The sequence below is a fragment of the Lepidothrix coronata genome, unplaced genomic scaffold, assembly GCF_001604755.1.
Source record: "Lepidothrix coronata isolate B3197 unplaced genomic scaffold, Lepidothrix_coronata-1.0 Scaffold9, whole genome shotgun sequence".
In the NCBI taxonomy this organism is placed as follows: domain Eukaryota; kingdom Metazoa; phylum Chordata; class Aves; order Passeriformes; family Pipridae; genus Lepidothrix; species Lepidothrix coronata.
This window is the reverse complement of record NW_016690189.1, coordinates 9037439-9063693: the sequence shown is the minus strand read 5'-3', so window position 1 is coordinate 9063693 and position 26255 is coordinate 9037439. Positions and strand designations below refer to the sequence as shown.

Sequence of the window (26255 nt, the reverse complement as noted above, 5' to 3'; positions counted from 1 at the left end):
GAGAACAGAAATAATATGATTACTCAATGTTACACTTAGTAGGTTGCCTCAGGTGAGAGGAAGTGTATATCCATATATCAAGTCTGTGGATTCTCTTCACCGTCTTTTACGTTTATCTTTTACATTATGAATCCCTTTTACTTCATAATTCCCTTTTACTTCTTAGCAACGCTTTGCTTGGGGAACGTTATAATACATCATCAAGTATCTTTTATGCTTGTGCAAGTGCTCATATCCTTAGTCTTAATTCTTCATTAAGACAACTATCATCTGTTGTTCTGCAGGATGGAGTTTTTAAACCAGAAATAAAAATGCAACAAAATGACCTCATATTTTAAAACTACAAGAATGGTGTAACTAAGGTAATCGCTTCTCTAGTATTCTGCATTCAATCCTACACAAAATCAATAGTGAGAAATATCACTAGACAAAATGATACAATGCTGATAGATTATCTGTTGATTTACATGAACGTCAACATATTGGGAAACATTACAAACCATTTGATCTACCACCAGAGTAGAGAACATTTAGGAATGAAAAAAATACCAACAGTGCTTCATACATACAATTTGGCTTTAGGGACCAGATGTATTATAGCTTCCATATGTCTCAGCCTACTAAATGCACTTTTAATGGCAAGTTCTTGCAGAGCAAAATCTGCACAGTTGCTTGGGTAGTCTGTCAAAAGGTGAAATTTGCCCGAACTTTATTTCAATGATGCTTCTCTATGTTCTGGGAGCCCCACAGAGGTCAAAAAAGGGACAGAAGCATCTGAGTGTTATTTCCTAACACAAACCGTAGTAAGCCTTTTTGGATATTCCATCAATGTCAAGGGCATTAAATACAGATTATTGTTCTTATGACTCAGTATTTCAGGCCATACTGATTAAGTATGTTGAAACTTCCCCCAGATAGCGGTAGATCCTTAGTAATGGAGCACTACCACACCAATTACACATTTGTTTATCAGAACAAAACTGTTGCAAGAAATTGTCCCCCAATCAACAAATCTCTGGGTGCTGCAGTTCCTCAGGCCTTTCAAATTCAGAACACTTTTTCTTGTTGTGTACTGGCTCTAAAGGGCCCAAAGACCTCCAGTGAAATGAAACCTAGCAGAGTTCTAAGCTTCACTGTAAAAGCAGAAGTTCAGAACAAACAAGGCACAGAATATTCATACATGAAAACTATTTTTTCCCAAGAGGAATAAAGGGCAAAGTAAGTGTTGGCAACACTTGAGGCAACCCGACATGCCATTTGGCACACACTGCTACTGAGATCTCTTCTTTAAGTTCCCTGACATGTACTGTTCATCAAGTCAACATAAAAAAACCCATGTTTTGTAAAATAATTAGCATTCCTTCAAGGCCAACGATGCTTCAGTGATGTAAAGGTCAAACTTCTATTTTTATGAAAATTATCTGGATGTAAAGGATCTAAACTCTAACTGAAATCTGATAGGATTTAGAGTGGCTCAGCTGTTTGGTGTTCAGGTGTTCTTGGCAATGTTTCTTAACTCGAAGTTTTTACAGGCACTTCACTGAATGACAGAATAATTAGGGCTGAAAGGGACCTCTGGAGATCACCCAGTCCAACCCTCCTGCCAAGGCAGGGTCATGTAGGGCAGGTTACACAGGAATGCGTCCAGATGGCTTCTGCATGTCTCCAGAGAGGGAGACTCCACAACCTCCCGGGGCAGCCCGTTCCAGTGCTCTGCCACCCTCAATGTAAAGAAGTTCTTCTTCATGTTGAGGTGGAATTTCTTATGTTTTAGTTTATGGTCATTATTCCTTATCTAGTCTCTGGGCACCACTGAAAAGAGTCTGGCACCATCCTTTGAGATATTTATATGTTTTGATGAGATCCCCTCTCAGTCTTCTCTTCTCTAGATTAAACAGGCTCAGCTCCCTCAGTCTCTCCTCATAAGAGAGATATGCCAGACCCCTAATCATTTTTGTGGCCTCCACTGGACCCTCTCCAGTAGCTCCTTGTCTTTCTTTAACTATGGAGACCAGAACTGAACACAGTACTCCAGATGTGGCCTCACTAGGGCCGAGTAGAGGGGGAGGATCACCTCTCTCGACCTGCTGGGCATGCTCTCCCTGATGTACTCCAGGATAACACTGGATCTCCTGGCTGCAAGGGTACACTGCTGGCTCATGGTCAACTTATCATCTATCATCCAGGTCCTTCTCTGCAGAGCTGCTCTCTAGTAGGCCAGACCCCAACCTGTACTGGTACTTGGGGTTATTACTCCCTAGGTGCAGGACCCTACACTCGCCCTCGTTGAACCTCATTAGGTTTCTCTCTGCCCAATTCTCCAGCCTATCAAGATTCCACTAAATGGCAGCACAACCATCAGGTGTATCAGCCACTCCCCCCAGGTTAGTATCATCAGCAAACTTGCTGAGAGTGCATTCAATCTCTTCGTCCAGATCATTGACAAACCAGTTGAATAAGACCAGACCCAGTATTGATCCCAACTGGGGAACACAACTGGCTACAGACCTCCAACTGAGTTCTACTCCACTGATTACTACTCTCTTGAGCTCTGTCATTCAGCCAGTTCTTGGTCCACCTCATTGTCCATTCATCTAACCCACATTTCCTGAGCTTATTTATGAGGATGTTATGGTAGACAGTGTCAAAAGCCTTTCTGAAGCAAGGTAGATACCATCCACTGCTCTCCCCTCATTGACCCATCCTGCCATGTGATCATAGAAGGCTATCAGATTGGTCAAGCATAATTTCCCCTTGGTGAATCCATGCTGACTACTCCTGAGGAGTAGTCTATACTTAGCCAAGTTTCTAGTGCAAAGGCAATGTGGTCAAACAAATTACCTCAGATCTGCTGCATGTTATTAGTGCATGCACAGGCTGTTCTCTGTGGTGACTTTAAGCAACTGTAACTTGATTGCATACTTGATACCACAGAGTAATATTTCTACTTGTATAAAAACATGGATTCAAGATATAAGAGCAATTTTAAACATGGAAAAATGTTGAGACAGAAGTTTCCAGTGAACTACTTTTCCTACTAGGAAAAAAGATTAAATTAGGATACATGAAGGGGTAATTCTGTTGTAACTTCTCAAAACAAACACATCCTTAAACTCACGTGCATGTAGTTGCTAATACAGTTAAGTGCATGGACAAGTTTCCAAACTTCCAAGGCAAGCTGGAGATTCCTAAAGGGACAGTCTGTAAAGGCAGTTTCAGGTAGGAAACAGATTTTCACTGTAATGCATTGTCATGGCTTATCAAATAGATCAAATACCACTGCAAGTGAAAGAAAACCTTTCTTATTTTTTGAGTGCCAAAGATGGCTTTTCCCTACCTACCACCCGCAACAAAACTCCATCTGAAGTACCTTAGAGAATATTCAGCCTCTAATTGTTATTTTCCAGCTTTTAGAATCCTGTAGTGAGAAATCATATTACTGTCAATGACACTAAGTTTTCAAACAACTACCCTCTAAAAAAACCCTGCATGCATATTTCACACTCAGAAAAATAAAGCTCCTTCAAACTCATGAGGAAAACAAAATAGTTCCAGATAGAATGTTTAAATTATTCACTAGATTTATAAGATGCCTCACATAGACTTACAAGTTTTACTGCAAGTGATTTAACATTATTATGATGCCTCGCTATTCTGCAATTTACTCTATGCTGGAGAAATGTCAACATTTTGGACCTGCAAAGTTCTGTGTTCATACAAGGATGTGCTTGCATAGATCAGTCTGAGTGATGGGGATGTCAGTTAGCCAACAATTAGTAAAAAAAAAAAAAATTTATGTATATATATATATGTATATATATCTACACATACATACATACATACATATACACACACACTTTACCATAGTTGCCAATTAGTTACCCTGAAATTACAATTCAATACCCAGACACTCAATCTAAACAGCATAAGGGACATACATGGAAAGAGAGATCATTTTGAGGGGTTTGGCTGTTGGGTTTTTTTTTCTTGTTTGCTGCAACAGAGATATGATCCTCTTTTTATATTGGCTTAAAAAAAAAGTTGATATATACATTTTATTCTGGAGCAAAAGAATAGGAAAAACTCCCATCACATCTGCTTTGCTAGTCAGCAAGGGCCATTTCTAAACTGAATATTGCAAGTGGAAAGTTTCATGTTAAAGTCTCATTACTCTTTAAGTTCTTCTCATATTAACTAAAAACTCCTGTTTCCTCTGATGAGTATGCTTATCAGAAATTAGAAAAAGTACAAATATGAACGACAGACTTTGCACCTGGCACACTCTTCTAAAGCATCAAATCTGTCTTATTACAGTGTTATTACTTATTACAGTGTTGAACCACATATCTTATCACAGTAACTACTTATTGCCTTCCTCCCCTCTGTCAATCCTTGCAGATTAGTTAATTTATTAAAACCTTCACACATACCAGATCTTAAACCTTTAAATATGTCAAAGACCACTCTTCAGCATGTGTTTTGTTTCTTAAGGAAACTAAGAACAGTGAGATAATTTTGCAGTAGCTTGGGCTTGCGTCAAGCACTGAAACAGATCAGAGTTGCACTAGCATAATTACAAATCAAACACTCTGTAACAGTATCTTTAAAATTGGATGTAAGATATTTTCACTTAATACTCTTGAAGTAGTATGACAGGCACAGTACCTCCGCTGATAAAGGCCGAGGCCCTATGCCAATACATGGCATATGTATTATATTTAATTTTGCTGTCTCTGAAACTAAGTATACAGGTCTGCACCATCTACAGAAAAAAACGCTTATGAAATGAGATATGGCTTCTAGATAAGTAATTAATATTTGCAATCAGCAAAATTTCTTTAGAGTCATGGAAGAAGAATTAAAACAATTAAGAATTAAAACATGACTGCTCAGTAAACAGACCATATTTCTAGTGATGTGCATCATGTAAACCATAAGAATATGCCAGGTTTTGTTCTGGAGCAGGCTTTTCTGTTTTACCAAAGAACATGCAAACAACCTCACTCAGAAGTAAGACTCAAACAGGTCAGACTGAATTGAAATATGTCCTCTCATTCAAGAAGTTCTGTGAATTTAAGAGACTGCCAGTACTTAGTTTGAACATTTTGAAAACCTTCTGTGCATTCCCTTCCATCTACTTCAATCTGGATAGGAGACATGAGACTTAGTGACAAGACTTCTCAGCCCTGTCTTTGATTTAAGATATGTGGTGTTATTTTCAGAACTCTAGATTCCTACACACTTCTATATTAAAAACAGGTTATTGTGTTTTAAGTTATAGTGATTAGATTTGCTTGTTTATTCAGAAGGTATGCTCCCTGTGAGCAAATTAACTGGAGTGAAAGAAAATTGTTTTCTTGTTCACTTACCTAGACAACTCTTCAAAATTTTATTGAACGTATAACATTTTGTATTTATATAAATACCATCATTAAATTACTTTACTTTTATAGAAAAGCTTGTACCGTTTTGCTTATACAAACTGCAAGTGAACTAGTCTTGCCCTCAGCGTTTACCCTTCAAACTGTTCCGGCCAACTGGAAAAGGAAGTGTGGTGCAGAGAGAAAATACAATACAGAAGATATCCTTTTCATGCACATAAATTCTGCTTTTTTCTCCCACTTGAAAACAATGTCTCTAAAGATAAATTGTTCAGAGTTCACATGCAAAACAGGGAAACTTATCTGAACTTCCTCAATAAACTGATAAAAGGTCTGTTATTAAAGCAGTCAAATAGATTTACACAGTGTAGGAAAATGCTTAAGCAAGAAGGATTAATTACTACTAAAGTGACTCCCAAACCATTAAATTTTATCAAATGCACTTTCTTTGATCAGATAGTTCTTGACAGCTGTCAAAATGTTAAGCTTTAAAAATATCACCAAGCTTAGAACTACCTCCAGAGGATTTTGATTTTCGTATTAACATCCCTGTAAGGTTGGCACTATCAGCTTCGCACTGATAATTTTCTTATTTTCAACAAATTATTGGTGAATAAAGGTATAAGATATAATGCAATAATGAAAGAAAACTTGAATTAGAGTTTCAGAGTTAACAAAATGATCTGGCAAACATTAAAATGCAATTCATCAGATTATCACAAGTCTCACACAGTTCCCACAGCTTCTTCCTGCTGAGTAATGACGACTGTCTGAAAGGTAACAGGAGTACAACAGTTTGATAATATTACAGCACGATCACTGTGACAATGCTCATGCGATTGCATTTTGCTCAGCTATTCAGTCATTCAGGTGGGGTGCTTAAGTAGACTGCTGACATGTGAAAACAATGCTTCTTTGAACATTTTAGTGAAGCACTTATCCTGCAAATATCGTTGTTGTTTTGATCATGGTGTTCATAAAACAGTTAAGGGCTAATGGAAGCTCCAAGTGAACTCTATGCAATCCAAAACAAAAAAAAAAAGTCTCTGAAATATTATCAGCTTTCTACTGCACTATATTATAGTGTTGCAGAACAGCACAATATCCTGTGCCTTACCCAAGGCATCATGCTAAAATAACAAGTTACTCTGACTTTCCTCCAGTTTTATTCAGCACACATTATACTTCTACTAAAATACAGAGCACTACCTCTTTACAGAATTTTTAAGCAAGAGTCTGTCCCCATTCACAGGAAAAAAATTTTAAATCACCTTCTCAAGAGAGAAATCTAGGAGGAAAATGTTCTATTAAAAAATGTTTCTATACAAGCTGTTGCATCTAACATGTTCAAGCTTTATTCTGTATAACAGTATTTTTCCTTGATGCACGTACACATTGATAAATCAAGTTTCTCCTAGGTTAAACCCTGTGAGAAACAGATTCCTTTGTATTCCCTCATCTTCACAAAATCCATTTGGCCCAAGATGCAGGACCAGTAGTAGCCAGATTTAATAGACCAAAGACCACTCTACAATACAAAGGAAAACTACATACCACTGGAAAAGACAAATATCTGTCAATGGAAAGGTAGGAATTAAGGCCCATTGCTGAACTTGCTGAGTGAAACATAAAGACTGTTTGAAAATTATATTCTCTGACTATGAACAAAACATAGGATTTTTGAGTTTACTTACAATGAGAAAGAAGTATGAATGCTTGCCTAGGACCTAACACTAAAATCAGTAGATAAAGCTGAAAGAGAGGTAATTTTTAGAAAGTCATTGTAAAATGGCTTGGGAAAAAATTCAGAATTGTTCTGCTGAACACTACCTTACTGTCACAGTCATGTACAAGACCTGTGATAGAGTTGCCTTGTGATTCCATGCTGTAGGATCCTAAGCAGGACTCAGTGTTCCCAGCCGAGGTACCACGCAGCCTTCTCATTCCTCCACACCCCACCAGCCCCTCAGGTACAGGCTGGTCAGAGTCCCAGTCCCAGAAGAGTGGGAAGTCTCCAAGTGCTGCCATCCCTGAGCACTCCTTCCACAACCAGAAGCTCAGTTGTCATCTTGCTTGTTATGAAGACTGCAGAACAGCCCACAGGAAGCACTGAAAACAACTAAATAACAACCAGCATTGCTCACATTTAATCCAGCAAGCTGTCAGTGATGGGAATTTCACTGATTAAAAAACCAAACTTGTAACTTTAATTTGGTGAAGTGACCCAAGTAAGTGTTAGAGACCTTTTTGCTTGCTTTGCCTGAAAGTTTTCCACTGAAACCCTGGATGAGGATATTTTTCAGGCAGCTGTAGTGTCTGGGTATACACCTCTACTGTCCTGCAGCTGCCGCCTTGAGAGATGGTGGCAGATTTTGCTGTAAGAGTCCATTGGCTTACTAATGAAGTTGCATTAGGAGGATAAAATTTGTGCACAACAAAATCTGGCTCAGTTTCCAATTTCTTTTCAAAGTGCAAAAGAAAGCATTCATCTTAATGAATGTTTGGAATCTGGCTTCCTTTAAGGTACTACACTGACTTTGCAAGATCAACAACCAAACGAATAAGGCAAATGATTACCACATCTCTGATTTAGATAAACTGGCAGCAGTGACTGGATGCTTTCCACAAGAAGACCTCCATGACATACTAGCTTTCCTCTGGAAAAGTAAGACTTTTCAATCCTACATTAATAAAGTATTTGTTTTGGGGTTTTTTGAGTTACAATAGACTGCCAACACAAAATTGGTGTTTTGTCAGTAAAGAAATCCATTGCAGTACTGAATTAAAAAAAAAACCAACAAAACAAACCAGTACACTTTAGATAGAAATTTAAAAAGAATGAAACTACCAGTTATGAATTCTTCTTGTAAAATAGAAAAGTGTTTACATCAGTAAAAGAGGGGTGGTGGAGATTAGAATTCAGATTAAGACATGACCAGACACATGGAAGTAAGCAGGTGAGAAGTAAAAGTAGACCACACAGCAAGAAATAACACAGAAACAAATCATTAAAAGCCAGTTAGCATCCCAAAGAGGAAAGACAGGCAATGCAGGAACAGATTGATAATTATAAACTGTGAAAAGAACATTATGATTACAAGATGATAATGCTGCATAGATGAAAACTGTTAAAAAACAGCAAGCCAACAAAATACAGAGAAAACCAAGATAAGTTAAAAAGGAAACATCTTCAGTATGTGAAAAATCTTCTGTCTGCAGAAGATTTAGCATTTACTTTCTTCATTTCTAGCTTTACACTTTCTCTGGCTCACAGTATCACATACACAGAATCCTTTGCTCCAGTGAAGAAGACAACGATCACACTTTGTATAACAACCTTTACAGTAGAATTTGGTGTTGATCTCATACTTAACAACTCTCTTCAGTGACAAAAAGGCAGCTATGCAAGCAGCTTCACCATTCAGCCAGGTAAGCCTGACTGCCGTAGCTAACTGTGCACTATTCATGGCATGGCAAATTAAGCAGTTTAAAAAAACCCAAACAAACAAACAAAACCAAAATAATATCTGCACTTCCATCCCTCAAAAGTTTAGCTCCTCCAAACAGCAAATTATATCAGACAAGCAAAAACATTCATCTAGAATATGAGGCCAGACAACAGGATAGGAACAGGACTAATACTCTGCCTCAGTGGCAGGTAAGTAAATCATATTAATTTAGCTGAGTCATGAAAGCACATTTGAAAATCCTAAGCATTTTCCATGCCAGCTGAAGATCTATCAATGAAACAGTCATAGATAGGAATATAATTAGAAGTTGAGTAGCTTTCTGTAAGAGCTTTGTCAAAATGCCCCTCTCTGGCATTATCCATTTCTGTGTAATACAATGCCTTTCCCAAATGTTCGTTCGCGAAGTCCAGCCATGACAGTAATACAATGCCACTGGACTAAGCTCTACGTGTATTTTTGATGACTTTGTCACAAATTAAGTTAAACTGGGCTGTCTACATCTCATCTCTCGCCTCATTTTTACCACTACTAGCCTTCCCCAGCCTTCCCCATCACCTGCTACATCCTGCAGCAAGCCCAAGGTCACTAACACTCACCTGGAGCTCTTGGCAGCTGGCATCTCTGGAAACACTGGACCCTTAAAAGAGCTGAATCAGTACTTCCAGATTTTAACAGTCTTCAAAAACTTAGTATCCAGTAGGTCACACTTGAAATTTGGCCAACTTCACAGCCTCCACAGGAAGAGGATGAAGTAATTACATTTAAAGTGGCGAATAGACTTTCCCTTAGCTGCTTTCTCCCCTGGCCAGGAGCTGTTAACAACAAAATCTCTTCCAAGTTTTGAAAGCAAGTTTATCCTCAGGCTGCTGAGGATTTCAGCATAAAGAGTCACATAAAGAGTCATTGAGGGATCGGGTACTCGACAGACCCTTGTAACAAGCAGGTGTCGTTTGCTTCTTTTATAGCTTCCTGTACAGCTTTGGGCTATAAGTATTTCCTGAGAACTCGGATAATGCCAGGCACACTGTCTGCAGTGGGTTACAGGTATCCACCTGGGTGACAAACAGGATGCGACAAAAATTTGTGTTCTCTTGCATAGTAGCCCATCTAATACCAAAATCTCACACAATTCCTATCTGCACAGGCTAGGCAAGCAATGAAAATGAAAGAATCCAGGGTCCTAAAGAGGCTTTTGAGAGACAGTGTATTTCTGGCAGATGAACATCTGAAGAACAGTACAAACATTTTGATACTACTCCAAAATAGCTCAAAGTCTGTCTTGAGAAGTATCAATAACAAAGACCAAAAGCCTCCAGAACATAAAAGCTGTTGACAAAACTGTCAGTGCTGTACAGCATTTGACAAGAAATACAAGAGCGAATCTGGAGCTTAGAGGAAAGAAAACAAAATCCACCACCCAACCTGCAGCCACCCAGCGCTCATCCCTTAACCCAGAACCAAGCCTGACCCTCACCACTGCCTTGCCCATGCACAGACAGTAAAAACCAGTAGACACATTACACAGACAAAACTGTCCTCATGACTAGACTTGGATACAAAACCTTAATAAAAAACCTTAATAAAAGATTTTGCATTCACTTTATACTAACATTACTAGATGGGAAAACAAAAGCCTAGTATCCTTTAAAAACAAAGCACATTTTCTTCTTGAATTCGAGACTGAAAGACACATAGAAAGGAACACTATAGAAGAAATAACACACTTCTTTGAAAATCATTTCTGGTTTGAATACACTTTCATTTCAGAAACATAAAGGAAAAGTTCATTTCATCTTTCTGGTCAATGAGAAAAGAGAGAACTGACTAATTGAAACCTTATTTGTGTTACAACTGTTAACAAAAAATTCTTTTTCCCCCTATTGTTAATAAGCAAGGAGTCCCAATTATTTCTTTGTAGGTCATTCTTTTCTTTTCTCTCTTTTTATTAGAAAAGTGAAAAGAAATTGGAGTGGAAAACAGAAATAGGGTAAACAAAAAAGAAAAGGTAGTTTTCTGCTATTATCATAAAATGGTAAAGATTAGTTTGAAGAGAAACTTTGTTGTTAAAGACCATAAGGAAATGAAAAATTGCAACCAATTGTATTATGATATCCACTAATCTCCTAAGATTCATAAATTAATTCAATACATTCATCCTCTCAGTATGAACCTATTCTGTTGCTGCTTCTTAATAACTACTAGAATAAACATAATAAATTTACTTAAAATTTCAGTTACAAATCACACTCTACTATTTCTTCATTTTACATTTTCATCCTTCTAGAACATTCAAACTATTTCTTAACATTTCTATATACGGCTTTTACAAGGACTTAAAAGTCCTGAATGAAACAGGTATTAAGGGGGGAGGAAACCTTTCACATTCTTCTTTCATAAATTAAAGCTCTCAGTCATTTATGTGTTTTTTTTTAATCGCCTCCCTTTTTTCTTTCCCCAGGGAGGCCTAGAAGAGATAAAGCTTCTATTGCTCTGTATGGAAATGGAATATATTGAAAAGCAGATTGAAAATTTTTTCTATGCTATAGGATGTGGTTTATTTTTAGATGGTAATAGAGCTTTGCCCTAGCATTTCATTAACATAGGGGTTTGTCTGCTTTCATTTCTAAAGTTAGATCTTATTTTGGTTTGTCATTAAAATGAAGCACAGTCCTTGCCTCTCTAGCCTAAATAACATACACATGAGTCACAAAATGAGCTTCTGTTTGACTTGCTAGTTGTAAGAAGCTTTGGGAATCTAACATTAGCCTTTTTTGGAGGTGGAGAGAAAGGAGAAGAGGTTGCTTTTGTTTGTCATCCATATGACAGACTACACTCTCAAATAATTTCAATTTTTTGTGTGCCTCCAATATAAAGTTGCAGTATTATAGTTTACAACTTTATCGTGTTCATGGCTCTGTATGGAAATCTAATAGAAACAGAGCCTTTCAAAAAACAAAACCTGTAATTTATCTGTGTTCAGCAATGCTGAAGTACAAAGGGACATGAAGATTTTACCCGAACAATAACATTGACTCTATCAAAAAAATAAGAATAATCTTGAACACAAACTAAAATTTCCGCCAAGTTTCTTGTCACAATTCCGAGCAATTGAGAAGAGAGCACCACAGGAAAAACTTGCCACAAACCTTGAAAGATGTATTAACATCCCTAATTTACAGATAAGGAAATTATGCACAGATGTTATACCCAGAGAGGAACATGTACCTAACTGAGAATTAACATCCAGAATTAGCACGCTCACATCTGAATAGATATATTGCAGAGCAGCACTCAACCCACACCTGTATAATTGCATCAAGTGGTAATCTTAGGTAACAGGGTTGTTGCTAGGATTCCTAGGGATCTCTCTCAATCTGCTCCTCACTAATTCAAGCCAATGATTTGACTTCAGATGCTTTCAGAGAGAACTTGCTTGCCCTTTTTGAGTGGAGAGGTTTTTAGCTCACAGACATGTTTTGAGTGGGCTTTTTTTGCCTACATAGATTCCTTCTGTCTATTTGTTTCTGCTGAACCCATATTACGACTCTAGTGCATAAATGTTTGTGTTATTGCAGCTCATGGAAAGATGATGATGGAGGGCAATAGAGATGTTTTACAGCATTTAATCCAGGCGGATTGTAATTTTCTGGCACTGGCAGTAGTGCCATTACAAACACTGACAAGGCAAAGCGAAACACCTACCACATAATTCAGCTTATCAAGGTTCTTGGTTCTACCAAAACTTGCAAACCTGGTGCAAGAAGATAGCTACTGTGCTGGAAGCACACCATTGTTCACAAACAGTAACAGGATCACGTAAGAAAAATTCCTGTTGGAACTATGTGAAGAACTTGCCATGACCCATGTTAAAAGAGACATATAACACATGTCCAAGGCTAGCCTGCTAACTCTTAGTAAATCAGGTGAGGAGATCTTTGGTTTATTCTAAAGATATGCCAAAGATACTGCTAGTGTGAATGCAATTATATTGACTGCTAAGTGGCCTTCTGCACCTCTCTGAAGCCATCAGTTCCACAGCAATGTCTGCTGTTCACTAAAGACAAAAGGTAGTAACACTCCAACAGGATACACAAACATGGTGAGAAAGGAAGGGATGCAAACATCAAAACATGCCACTCAAAGTCAGCAACACCAGTTTACAGAGGAAACCTAGTATTTATCTGCTTTGATATTTTTAGGCAGTGTGTTTGCCCAAACATTACAAGGGACTCTATCTTGACATATAAACATGCACTCCAACATCCAACCACAACTGCTGTTCTCCCTGTCTTTTCTGTATTAACAATACAGCATCTTCCATTCTGTGGAGTGCTGGAGGTCTGTGAAAGGTCCTATGTACACTAAATCCCTGTTTATTACTCTGCTGTCCTATATGCAATTTTCTTTCTACATTAGTAATATCTACAGACCTCCAAGTTCCATCTTTACAATAATTTATCACATTTCTAACAATACAGTGAACTTTTCTGGAAGCATCCTGTCAAACATACTGAGGAAACTTCTTAGAAGTCCATATGCATGTGCAAAGGACTTAAAAATTATGATACTCCAATTTATTACTATTTGATTTCAGATTAGTCTTAATCTTTCTTTATGTGGAAGATTTAAAAATGTAGGAAACAAATTTACTAGTCTAGGCTTCCACATTGCTCTGGATTAACAAGAGACTTTCTCAACTCTGCCATTTTTTTCTTTTCTGCTGTAATTTCCTTTATATACTATATGACAGTTCTTTCTTTTTCAGGCTGGATCTTTATAAATTTTTGATTTTAGTGTGCTTTTTATCTGCCATAAGAATGGCTCCAACATTTCTAATCATGCTTTTCTCCTTCTGATCTCTCTGATTTCCTGACTTGACATCCTAACAGTGTTTTGCAAGTGATGTCCTTTTTCCTCCATTAGGTAAGTATGGATAAATTCTATTATTAATCTCTTAATGGTGTACATAGTAAGTACATAACAGTTGTTTTATCTGTTTAAAATCCAAACTCTATCTGAAAACTACATCAGAAGATGAGAGTAAGGCCAGTAAATAATAACTTTTCCCCCTCAGCAGCATATCCTTTCTGCTACCTAGAAACTAATTAGCACAACACAATCACATATTTTCTGTATAATAAACAAGCAAGTTTTATAGGCAAAATAAATTACGTCATGAAACATCAGCTACTGCATAATCACATTTTTTATGTAATGAAGTGCTTTAGGATGACCTCTGATCTGCTACTCCTCTGAAGCAGTAAAATCACACTATAAAAACACCTGAGGCAGTTCAAATTACTAACCTAGGTTGTTGGAGCTTTGGGCTGTTTTTTCTATACACTTTTAAAGTATAACTTTGGTAAATGATCATCTAAAAGAATTTTTTTCTCAGAAAGATATACAAAAGAATAAAACACAGTTACAAAAATAAACTCATTGGTATTGTCTAGCTACTATGTTAAAAATTCAATGCACAACATGAACTTAATATTTAAGTATTAAATGCATATAAAATATTTGTAAAAGGTGCTTTACTTCAGGCAAGTCAACACACTTGGTTTTTTATGCTGACATTTTGCATATGTCTTTTTGAAAACATTATATTTACCAGCAACATGAATTCAGATAGTCCATGAAATATGGTATCCTGACTCCAAAACTAGTTTTTAAACAAGGGCTAATTAAGTGGTTATCACTGAATGTTGAGACTCTGTGCCAAAATGCACTGCAAAAGTTGACAGCAAAGCTCACAGCAAAGTAGCCTGGGAATAAAACTTGATATGCCTCTTCACAGTTCCCTGCTAATAAAGGCATTAACTTAAGAGCACATATAAAGGGAAGTGAGGACCTCCTGCTGCCTCTCTGATACGGTGTTGGTGGCAAATGGACAATTTCCATACATGTGGCAATTTACTAGTGTTACAACCCATACCCAAATGCCTGAAGGTACTGAAGTGCCAGTCAGAACAGGATCAGCATTAACATATAATTACAAAAGAAGCAGAAAAAAAGAAAACTGCAAAAAAAATAAGAAACCTCTGAATTAATGCTTCAGCGAAAGTTTCTTTGTAGATGTGTTTTTAGAGGCACAATCTGAACTTCCATTTTCTCAGAGGCAGAATACTATTCACTTTTATGAAATACTAAGCCAAGGCAGTAACCCTTCTTTTCCCTATGACCATTCCTCTGAGTTTGCAAATAGCCAGATTCATCCAGAATTAAGCAAGTTGTGGCAAAAGTAAATAATCGTGTTATGAAAGGAGATGCACATTGTAATAGAAACAAAAAAAGTTTGCAAGACAGTTGGACTCAAATCAATACCACCTAGGGCTTCATGAATAATTAAAAATATCCTATGCTTGCCTTACTGAGGAAAATACCACAGGAGAGATCAGTTGTCCCCTCTGTTCATTATTTATCACATCATAATGTCTGGGAACTGTTTACCTTTCTCTTTTTAATGAACATCTCCAGCTGATATTAATAACATGGCAAATTATCTATCTCACTGAAATACAGACTTGAATTTCAGGAAACACTGTCAAGGTCAAGTTCCTTTTGTTTAGAAGGCTACATATATATATATATATGTGTAGCCAAGTAGCTGTGTTAAAAGTAGCATCTAATATTACTGTAGGTAAGAGGAGGTACACTGTTAAAACTTTTAGAAGATTTTCTAGACTTTTCAGTTTGTTCACTTCATATAGTTGGTAACAACTATAAATAAGTGGATTTTTTCCATGAAAAACACCTAATCAAGTTCCAAACTGTCCTCCAACCCAGAAAGTAATTGGGGAGAAAAAAAAAAAAACCAAACCAAAACTCAACAACCAGAAAAATTAAATATAGATTTCAAGTTCATGAAACATTTCTTCTGCTTGGGAGCCAAGCAAACTACAAGCTTTCGACAAAATATTTTTGTCCCTTAAATTTCATACATTAATTTTATTCTGTGGCAAGAAGAAAAAAAAGGCACATACATCCCATTGCACATGCTTAGAGTTATATGGTTTACAGGTCTTTAATGAACAAATACATTCTCTTCTAAATTCATTAATTCAAGGCCACATATCTCTTGATCCTACTTTTTCTTTATAGGACATGTTATCTGCAGTTGTGCTGTGCAATAGCCCAAAGTACAGTCCTTGTCACCTCCTGAACAGCTAACACCTTTTACTGGTTAACAACCATCACATTTTCCTAGAACAGATACAACCATATACCCAATGGCTGATGAATGATTCAAAAAGTAAATGTCTTTGCTCTGCACTTTCTAAAGCAAATGTCAGGTGGCTTTCACTGCAGTATGATGCCTACATCATCAGTACACAAATCCAACTGCATGTCACTTCCTACCCCTTCCTAAATACTGAGCCTGTTGGATGAAGCTGTGCTAAACAGAACTGTAACAAGCATGGTCACAGGTACACCCCAAACAGCCACCTGTTCACTCAAGTCTTGGTGCATTTTCAAGGGAGACAGATTTTATGTTCAACATACAGATTATACAGCCCTGTAATGTTCTCTAAAATTTCGCATACATTTTTCATATGCAAGAGGAGTATCTAGTATGTATAGGCTTGCTTCCACCCCCTCTACTTCCTACAGTGCAATTTTTAAGGAATGAGTTCTTATCCATTAAGTATTAGGACACAGAAAAAGCAAAAATTTGTGCTCTAAGGAATTTGGCAAATGAGCAGTAAATATTTACCAGCTGCTAAGATCAGCTGGCTGTTTTGAATTTAATCTAAGTATAATTAAACAAACAAACAATCAAGATATTGGGATTGGCTTTAACAGTGTGGAATAATACCATCAAACATTCTTCTATTTTAAAGTTATACCAGCATTAATGGCAATCAATGCAAATTCTTTCTTTTACTGCTAGACAGGTCGTAGTTTTTGGTTAACTCACAACACCATAAGAGCTGCATAAGTCATTGCGAGATATTTGTAAGTATTGCTATGTGAGAAGCATTTCATTTTTAAAAAGTTCACTGTCATATCATTAAAATGTTTTGCCAAAGCAAGATTGTCTCCAAAGAAATCACGGTTTTGTCTAAATGAATATCAATTCTTCATCGAGCAAACATTTCCTAAATGAGAACTGTTGACTTTTGGCTTGCTTGCTTAACATGGACTTTTGCCTAAGGCACTTTCTTTATTTATTTAGAAAAACTATTAAAGTTTTTCTTATTCCTTTTTTTTAAATTATTTTTTCAAGCATTTGAAATTTCAAGGTCAAATCTCAATATGAAGGTTTTCAAACTGCAAGTCATACATTACTGGAAGGTACAGATGAGGGTTTTGAGCTTTTAACAAAGCACAAGTTCTTTTCAAATTTATATAGGCGTTAAATAGATGCTAGTAACAGCAAAGCAGCATAAGGTGTCTTAATCCTTCCAACCATTAAATTCTAGTAGAATGCCAGGCTTCCTTTAGATATGAACAGCTTGTAAAACAAACAAAAAAACCTCCAATTCTCACCCACTCTAGGTTAGCCTTATAAGAGATATTATCATTATTTTTATGAAAATCTGAGACTATTGAAATAATAAAGATTAAAATATCTTTTCACAGCTGTGGAAGACCTGAACTTTTCTAGCACATTTCTTAAGTAAAACTGGTATATATGTATGCCTAGCATTACAACTATAAAATATTACAGTACAGAACAATAAATGGCACTTAAATTCCACACCAGCTAAATTCCCAGTGCAATAATCCACAACCTCTACAAGCCCACAGTACAGAACTACTGAGGTTTGTCCTCCACAAAGTTCAAGAAAACAGCTTTTTTACGTGGAAAATTCTGAACCAGCATGATTTTCTAGCATTTAGCTTGCACATTGTTTCTTATTTGTTCCCTTAGGACTTTTTTTGGTGACTCATTGCCTTTACTTACAGATTTCCTGATTAAAAGTAAAAAGACAAAAAAACTCACTAAGTATTTTTAAAATCTTCCTCTCAAAAATATATGCAAATTCATTCTCTCCTTCTGATTCCTGCTGTTATTATTTTTAAGTCAATTAATTCCATATGTAAGATTGGATGAAGGCTAGAAAGGGAAAGAGAAACATACTCAAGTCAGTGCCTGTAACCATACTCAGTGGCTTTGTTTTAGTGTTTAATTTTTGTCACTTATTGGGTATTCACTTTGTTAAGTCTTCAAGAAAAAGATAATTCAATGATGAAAGTAAATTAAAAAGCAAGTTTGACAGTGACATAAAGACCCATCTATTCAGTTAAAAAGGTAAATCTAAGATGCCTTCAACCACTCAAAGTATATGGGTTAAGAGACTGATGTGTCAAATGTAAGAGGGGCAGTAAGCAGAAATAAAACAGCATGAAGAACAGACTGCACATGGTCAGAAAAAACATGATATAGATCAAACAGGATCTGTCTTAACAGACAATTAACCAAATATTTCTTTTCAGTTTTTAAAGAGTAAAACTGAAAACACTAGAAACATGCAGCTGACTGTGGGGTAGCATAGTGTCCTAAGAATTAAGAAGTTGTTAATTCAATGCTCAAGATTAGTCATACTATAAAGTTGACATTTGATATTTTTCTTGAACACATGAGCTTCTGAGCTCAGCCAAGAAGAACAGAGATGCACAGATAACTCATCACTGCACATATAACCTCACATTAGTGGGCCCTAACAGAGGATGGGAGATGGAAAAGATTCAGATATTACCTGTTTGAATGCCAACACTAAGAGAGAGAAGAAACAACACAAAAAAAATTTGGCTGAGAAAGAGAAAATACAGTGTTGTCTACTGCATATCTTGCTGAGCATTTCCAGCTGTGGTTAGGGGCTGGGGATTATTGCCCCATACTGAATACAGAAAACTACATAGATGCAGCTCTTACAAGCAGTCTGATAGCTAAAAGTGAGCTAATTAGCTCCTGGGTGCAAATGATTTGGGATCCAATACACCTTTTAATTGCATTGTATCTCCACCCTTGGAGACACTCAAAAACCATCTGTATGTATTCCTGGGCAGCCTGCTCTAGGTAGCCCTGCTTGAGCAGGAGGATTGTACCACATGACCTCCAGAGGTCCTTTCCAACCTCAGCCCATCTGTGATTCTGTGATGAAGAAGTCACACTAATGAGAAGGGCCCTGAACACACCTTTCTTCCGAGCTTTAAGCGAAGTCCAGCTGAGTGGCTGAGTCCAAACTCAACTATGCTGCTGAGAAGCATCACTGTGAAGTAGAAGGGAGGTTCTAGCCCACCTTTTCCTTGGGAGCTGCTTTTTGGCTGTGGCTGTACCACTGGCTCCCCTCACTGTTTCACTGTAGGCTATGACTGTGTCTGCTCTTCCACCAGCCTGATCATCACCCTGGCCCAGATTTGCTGGCTCAAATGTGCCCCAATTTACTGCGGGCTTTCTGGGAAATCACTAGTCAGACTCTGCCCCTGACTGCTGTCTCCAGACCTAATCCCAGCCCTGACTCACCACTCAGGACCCTGTCTCCTTGTTGGCATGATCACCCACCTTGTTACAATGCAGGGTTCCCAACCAACCCCTGCTGGTGGTGAAGTCAGATCTTTCTGCCCCCCAACAGCATAAAGACAAATTCATTCAATCAATTAAAAAAAATATGAAGAAAATTCAGTGGTATATTGGCACTAAATGTCAAAAGTCCAGGTATCGAGAGGATAAACAAGCTGGTATTTTTATTTTTACGCTAAACCAATCTGAGATAGGTACAACCATATCTGCAAATACAGCAGGAATTCCCAGTGCATGGTAATATGTAATAGGCATAATACAAGTTACAATATAATACAATCTAAACACACAGAGGATAAAAGAACACTAGATTTATCTGGTAATACTACAAGGAATGCAAGATAATAGCAAATGCTATATTTAAATAAATACTATATTTGCAGTCTGAAGGAGTCTAAAATACTCCAAAGACTATAAACACATTATAGCAAGAGTATAAAAGTGGCATTTCTTAGCTAGGGATATCGGTAGGTATAGTCAGCCAACATCATAGTAAGTAGCAGGGGAGTAGAAAAAATATCTAGTTAACACATCAGGACAACCTCCTATTTTAACAAAAGGCTCCCTTTGATCCTTAGTGCCTCTGAACAAAAAAAAAGCAAGCATTTCTTTCATTAGAGAAAGAAAAAAAGGGAAGACTTGTTCTGAAGTTCTTCCAGAGTAAACTCCAGTTCTCAGCAAATTTAATTCCTTGGGAAAACATATCAAGTTCACTCTGATGGAACTGGTAGACAGAAAAGGAAAAAGAGATATTTCTACAAGCTTAAAAAAGAAAGTGTTTCTTTTTACCTGCACTGTCCTGAGATGTGCTCAAAAGAAGCAACCATGAGGAAAATTATAGTACTATTGAGCTTCAGACCAGCCTTTTTTTTTTTTAATGCAATGTAAATTAAACTGAAAAGCCAATTAGGAAAAATGGTGAGCTCTTACTTTTATTAGAGATAGCTTTTGTTTCATTTTCTAAGAGCCTGGAAAATTTGTCCATTGGCAAATTTCTAAGGGATAACATGGTTTGTGAGTTTTCTGCCCTCATAACTTCCTGTAGGCATGCACTTTTTATGCCTTCCAGAATCAACACCTAGGAAAGGATTATTCTGGTCCTGTCCCAAACATTACTTACAACTTTCACATGAACTTGATTTTACACGTTGTATTTTAAAGGCAGGTGTTTAAAATTGGGTATTTAAACACATGGTTGAGCTTCTGAGCAACAAGATAGGCAAGTTTTAGAGCTGCTTTTAAATGCTCATACAAAGCCAATCTGGAAAGGGAAGGGGAGGGCTCTGTTTAGAAGGAGACCTGACATTTCAGCTGACCAGAAGATGACACACGAAAAGTGACTCTTTCTTGGCCCACGCCTGTAACCATGAATTTGCCTGATGACTAGGGCTCTGGGCTGACTCCACTGCCATCCCCTGCTGGCCCATAAGTAGCTGTCTTCAAATTCTTCTCATATCAAGAGCGTATTTCAGTAAAGGGGGAACCATTGTTTTTTGTGGCTTTACATGCCATTTCTGGGTTTTGGCAGAATTTCTCTGAACTCATCTAAACTCCAAACCAAATTTTTCTGAGTCAAGAAAAACAGTGAGAATGAGAACAAAACTACTTCTTCCCCTGCAGCTGTTCCAGACCTTTAGTAAAAGATCTCTGTGACACATTTTCAGTGGTGCATCACCTCCTGACATTTGACTAGACACAGTGTGAAATTCTTTACTGGTGAAGGAAGGACGAATGCATGATGAGGAATGCAGGAACAATTATGATGCCAAGGTACATAAAACAGATGCATTTTAAAAAAGACATATAAATATCTTCCAACCTCAAAGATATGTTTGTAATTCACTTTTGAAAACCTGAAGTGTCCTAGAGTTTGTATGCAGTAGACATCTGCAATGCATATGGAAGAGATTCAACACCTTTATTTTTACTAAATAATCAGACTAGTTCTTCCCTTTGTGGGGAAGCCTCCTTTCCAATTCAATTCAAACACGACTGCATTGGGGAAAACAACACAAGCAGAGCTTCATATGGTCCCACTCAGAAGCTAAATACAACCTGCTTAGATGACAAAGTAAGAAGCTACTTACAAGACTTGAGGCTCCAGTGCTTGGGCCATCTCAAGTGGTATCTCAATAAAGCAAAACACTAAAAACAAACAAACAAACATATAAACATCATCATTAGCCGACAGCTAATATCCACCTCACAGTCTCAGTACTAGTGGGGCTTATGCTAGAAGTAAGAAAGTCTGGAAAAGGAAACTCCTGTCACACATGTAGTTTCTCTCACCTCACTTGTAAACAGCCTTGTAGAAAAAGAAACAGCAAACACCCCAGAGAGAGACCAAACAGGAATGCGTAGATGGCCATTTTGAAGTCAAAACAGCTTGAATAGTTTTTGGTTTTTTTGTGTGGAGTTTTGGAGTCTTTTTTGTTTGGTTGAGGTTTTTTTGGGGGGGGGGGTTGTTTTGATGTTTGGGGGTTTTTTTATCACTAAACATCAGTGTATGTGTTGGTCAAAACTGATTCAATCTTCTTAAGGAATTAAATGGGTATCATTGCATTTCCTATTCATGGATCCAAATTCATAGATGATTCTGAACTACAAATATCCCAGAGACAAGGAGCCTCCCTAAAAAAAAAAAACCAAACCAAAAAAAAAAAAAAAAACAAAACAAAACAAACAAAAAACAAACACCAAAACAAAAACCAGGTCTAGTGGCAGTGTGCTACACTGTGGAAATCAAAACATTTGCTAATCTCAGCTTTTCTAAACATGCATGTCCCAGCTGCCACATGCTCTCAAGTCTTCTGATCTGTGTCTGTAAGGGGTATCTTTAATATCACTGAAAAATAAAGATTGCCATTTCCCAGTTAAATGGACTGGAAGACTTTTAAAGTTTCTGGACAGAATAGTGGTAAATTTTAAAAGGCCAAACTATTGCATCCCTTACCAGCCATTTCAATTTACTGACAAACATGCAAGTAAAACCCATTCCATCACTTGCAATAACATGAATCATTCCCACACAACACCTCTAAGCAATATTACTCCCCAAAATTCATGACAGTAGAAAATTTTCAAATGAGAGATAACCTTACATATTCCATAAAATATACATTATATGAAATTCACTTATGTTGATCACACTGACATTAATGAAGACTAAATATGGCCTTTAGTTTTTAAAATAAAGTGACTTCCTAAAATGTTACCCGTTCAAGAGATTTTTTTTTCCTGCACCTCCCTTGGTTAGTCTGCTAAAGAAAAATCACTTCCTCTAGACTTACTGTTTCAATTTACACAGTCATCTCAGATTCCCCAAGGTGATGCTGCTAGATGCTGGAAAAGAAAAACTGCTGAATTAAAAGTTTTGGCAGAGAAAACTTCTCTGACTTTTTGGCAAAATGATACTAAAGAGTACAGAGTTTCATAAAAAGGAATGGCTCTTCTGAAATCTCATTAGAATCTATGTATGATTTATAAATTAGATGTAGAACATGCACTACCTCTAAACATTAGTTAATGTGCCTGTATTTAAATTTATTGTTAAATGGTTAATAAAGAAGACTGGCTTTATCTTCAGCTTGGTAAATCTATATTTTCCAATTGTCACAATCTAGTAGAAAGCATTTATTCAACTCTAAGCACTGCTAATAAACAATATTTGCTGCCATTTTCTGACAAGAAGTGATACTAGCTGTCACCTGTATAATCTAAATAGATGCATGCAACTTAGACACACAGGGACAGAAAAAGGAAAGGAGTCTATATTTTTATAATTAATATTGTTGGGGGTTTTAAAATATTTATTTATTAAATATTTCTTTATTATGTTCCTTGCCTTCTGCTTCACATAGTTAAATATGCTCTCTGGGATAATCTTTCATTTTTAAACATTGACAAAAATCTAAGAATCCTGACAAAAAACATTCAGTTGAAGAATGACTTTTCACTGTCACCTTCTTAGCTCATAGAGCTTCCTGTCTGCAACCTTTTTCCCTTTCCATAATTTCACAAAATCCACTTAACTACAGATTCCTTTATGGGATAATTAGACTTTAAAATCTTAAACCAGATGCATCTTTTATATTTTATTATTTCACATATATACAGATAGCAGCAATGACCTTCAGGTTGAATGTATGAGGAACGTGCAGCCTCTAAAGTATCTTAAAAGTATACTAGCACTAGTATCTCAGGCACACATAGCAGATTGCTACTAAAAGGAAAATCTACCTTTAAGATTGAGTAATGAAAAACTTCCAAGTATCTTATGTTGTCTGATCTTCTAGCATACAATTTGGCAGTAGAACAACATATTAAAGAATTCCCATTAGATAAATAGAGCAATAAACCAACAAATTATTTTATATCAAAGCCAGTTCATTATTTTATTACTACTCAGGACTAAAAAGAGAGAAATCTTACATGATCACTTAATACACCTACAGATTTGTATTAGCTTTCCTGGTCCTTGAGCATAACAATACACCTACCTGCAAGAGATTAAAAATTACTGTCAAAACATTTGATATCCCACAGTATCACACAGTGCTTAAATGGGTTTTCCTCCAGAAGTATTTCCTGAGCATATTGCAGTTGCTTGTCATGAACTTTTCCAAAGTTTTCCCCAAAATTTGTCATTACTTTCTCTACCTAAAGTCCTTTAGGCATAAAATAAAATTGCATTTAATTTACATTTTTAAAACCAAATTTATAGAACACAAGTATCACATTTTTCTTAATCATCAATATTTTTCTATAATTATGTGGAAAAATATTCACAATATTTTTCACCACTTTTAACAAAAAACATGTAAAAACATTAAAAGACAGTGGTTAAGAATGAAACTGAATATTACCCATGCTGCTGAGGTGTGGTTTGCTAATAATTACTGATTTTTTTTAAAGAGTGTGACCTATAGCAGCATTTTAATTTCCATTTAAAATATAAATGCATGCATGTTACTGTATTAGAACACAGACCTTAAATAAAGATAACATACGAAAAGCCTCTTGCCTAGAGACTGACCTTTTCAAGCTTATTCCAGTACTTTACTTGCTCCTAGTTATTGTTCAATATTCCTTTCCCAAAAGCACATTAATAATAATAAAAAAAGAAGTCTAACAGCTATGATAGCTGATTTAGAGGTTCAAATTCTTTACTGCAGCAATGAGATGGTTTTTAAAAAGGCAAAATGCCAGTCATGAGATTCTACCAGACTATTGGTAAACTACTGACAGCAGCACTACAGCAAATCAATCAACAATGCAAAAAGCTGACAAAGAAAGAAGAAAATAAAAGCTTGAACAACTTTGCAGTTTACACGCTTTTGTTGACAAATTGTGCTGCCTAAGGGCATTTTATCTTGTATTACAGGAAAATTCTAGATTTTGGTGCTAGAACAGGTCAACAAAATCCAAATAAACTTCAAATTTCGGACTACGTACAAAAACCAAACTATGGAGAAGGCATAAAGATGGTCATGTTCCAAAACAGAAATAACTATTAAAAGGGGCTTTGGAAACAAAAGAACTTTGCTAATATTTTTTTCCATATTTTTTCAGGTTGCTATTTCTAACTAAATTATTTGCATTAAACTCGAAATCTAGCTGGGAGTTAGAATTTTCTCAGTTGACTAATTGACTTTGCCTCACATGCATAAAAACTCACTAGATTAAATTACAAGCAATCAGTGGTATTTTTCATTTGAAACAGCCTTCAGTGAGCCTCATTTATAAACAAACAAGACACAGCATTATTAATTTATTAATGGACTCAGTGTAGTATATAATGGCATCATTAATACCAAAGTCACTTCTGTTCATGTAAATAATCGGAATTCCAGGAGGGGGAAAATTAACATGACAAATGGGAGAAAATGTGGAAACCTTAAGTGTGCAAAACAATTTTTTAAAATGCCTGTTGAGGCCAGTGGCTGACCAGATCCTGATGAGAAATGGCTGCACGTAGCTGTCAAAAGGAAACAGTGGAATTGGCCTGCCCCTCTGAACTGCCCCCATATCACACCAGTTTAAATCAACTCTCTAAAACACTGGCAATAATTAGCTTTAGAAAACATCAGTACTAGGTATGGTTGCTTATTTTTGTCAGGACCCTTGGGACTGTGCTCCATGGGTGAAGGTCACCCTTGGCTCCCCATCTCTTGGGACCCGCCAGCTCTTGCTGTTCCATGATAATTTTAACTGAAACAGATAAGAACATCAAAGTGAAAGACAGATGGTGGAGTACTGAAACAACAGATTTATGTTCACAGAATAAACAGAATTTCCAGCTACATCTGCCTATTCACACATTTAAATACTTTAGCTTAGGATGCAGGGTTTTTTAACTATATTGTTAGATTTTATTCCTTACTTGTAGTACATAATTTTACAAGATTCTACAGAAACTTCACAAACCTTTTGAGCCCACAGTCAACACTGTCTTTAGTGCCTTCATTTTAATTCATGTGCTTTTTTAATATCTATTTGCCACTGGCTTTAGGAGAGCACTTGACGGCCTGAGCCACACTTCTCTTGGACAGACATAAACCAAAAACCTAGAGTTTTTTTTAAGACCTTGCAGACTTTTTCTGTGGCAAAAAAAGAACAAGCGAAAGAAGCAGAGGTGTGCAAATTAAAGAAATAATTTATAAAAAAAAACCAGTAAACCCAACAGCTTTCTAAGTCATATCTTGTCTCCTGGCTTGACAGGGTCCATGCTACAGGCACCAAGTCACAGACAACCATGAGAGAATGTGCAGGGCAGGGAGAGAGTGAGCAATGTAGGAGCTAAAAGAGGCTGCAATTAGATGGTGAAAGAAAATTTATAAGAGACATGAGAAGGAAGAGAAGTCGAGCACTGAAGGG

At 36.7% G+C, this 26255-nt stretch overlaps 1 long non-coding RNA gene across 1 annotated transcript in view; it reads right to left on the bottom strand.

Annotated features, from left to right (window-relative positions):
• Positions 1 to 26255, bottom strand: part of LOC108492220 — a 64283-nt gene that overhangs the window by 29934 nt on the left and 8094 nt on the right. Inside the window, exon 2 of the long non-coding RNA XR_001873040.1 lies at positions 21467 to 21524. This is a non-coding gene — a long non-coding RNA (uncharacterized LOC108492220). The remainder of the gene's footprint in view (positions 1 to 21466; positions 21525 to 26255) is intronic.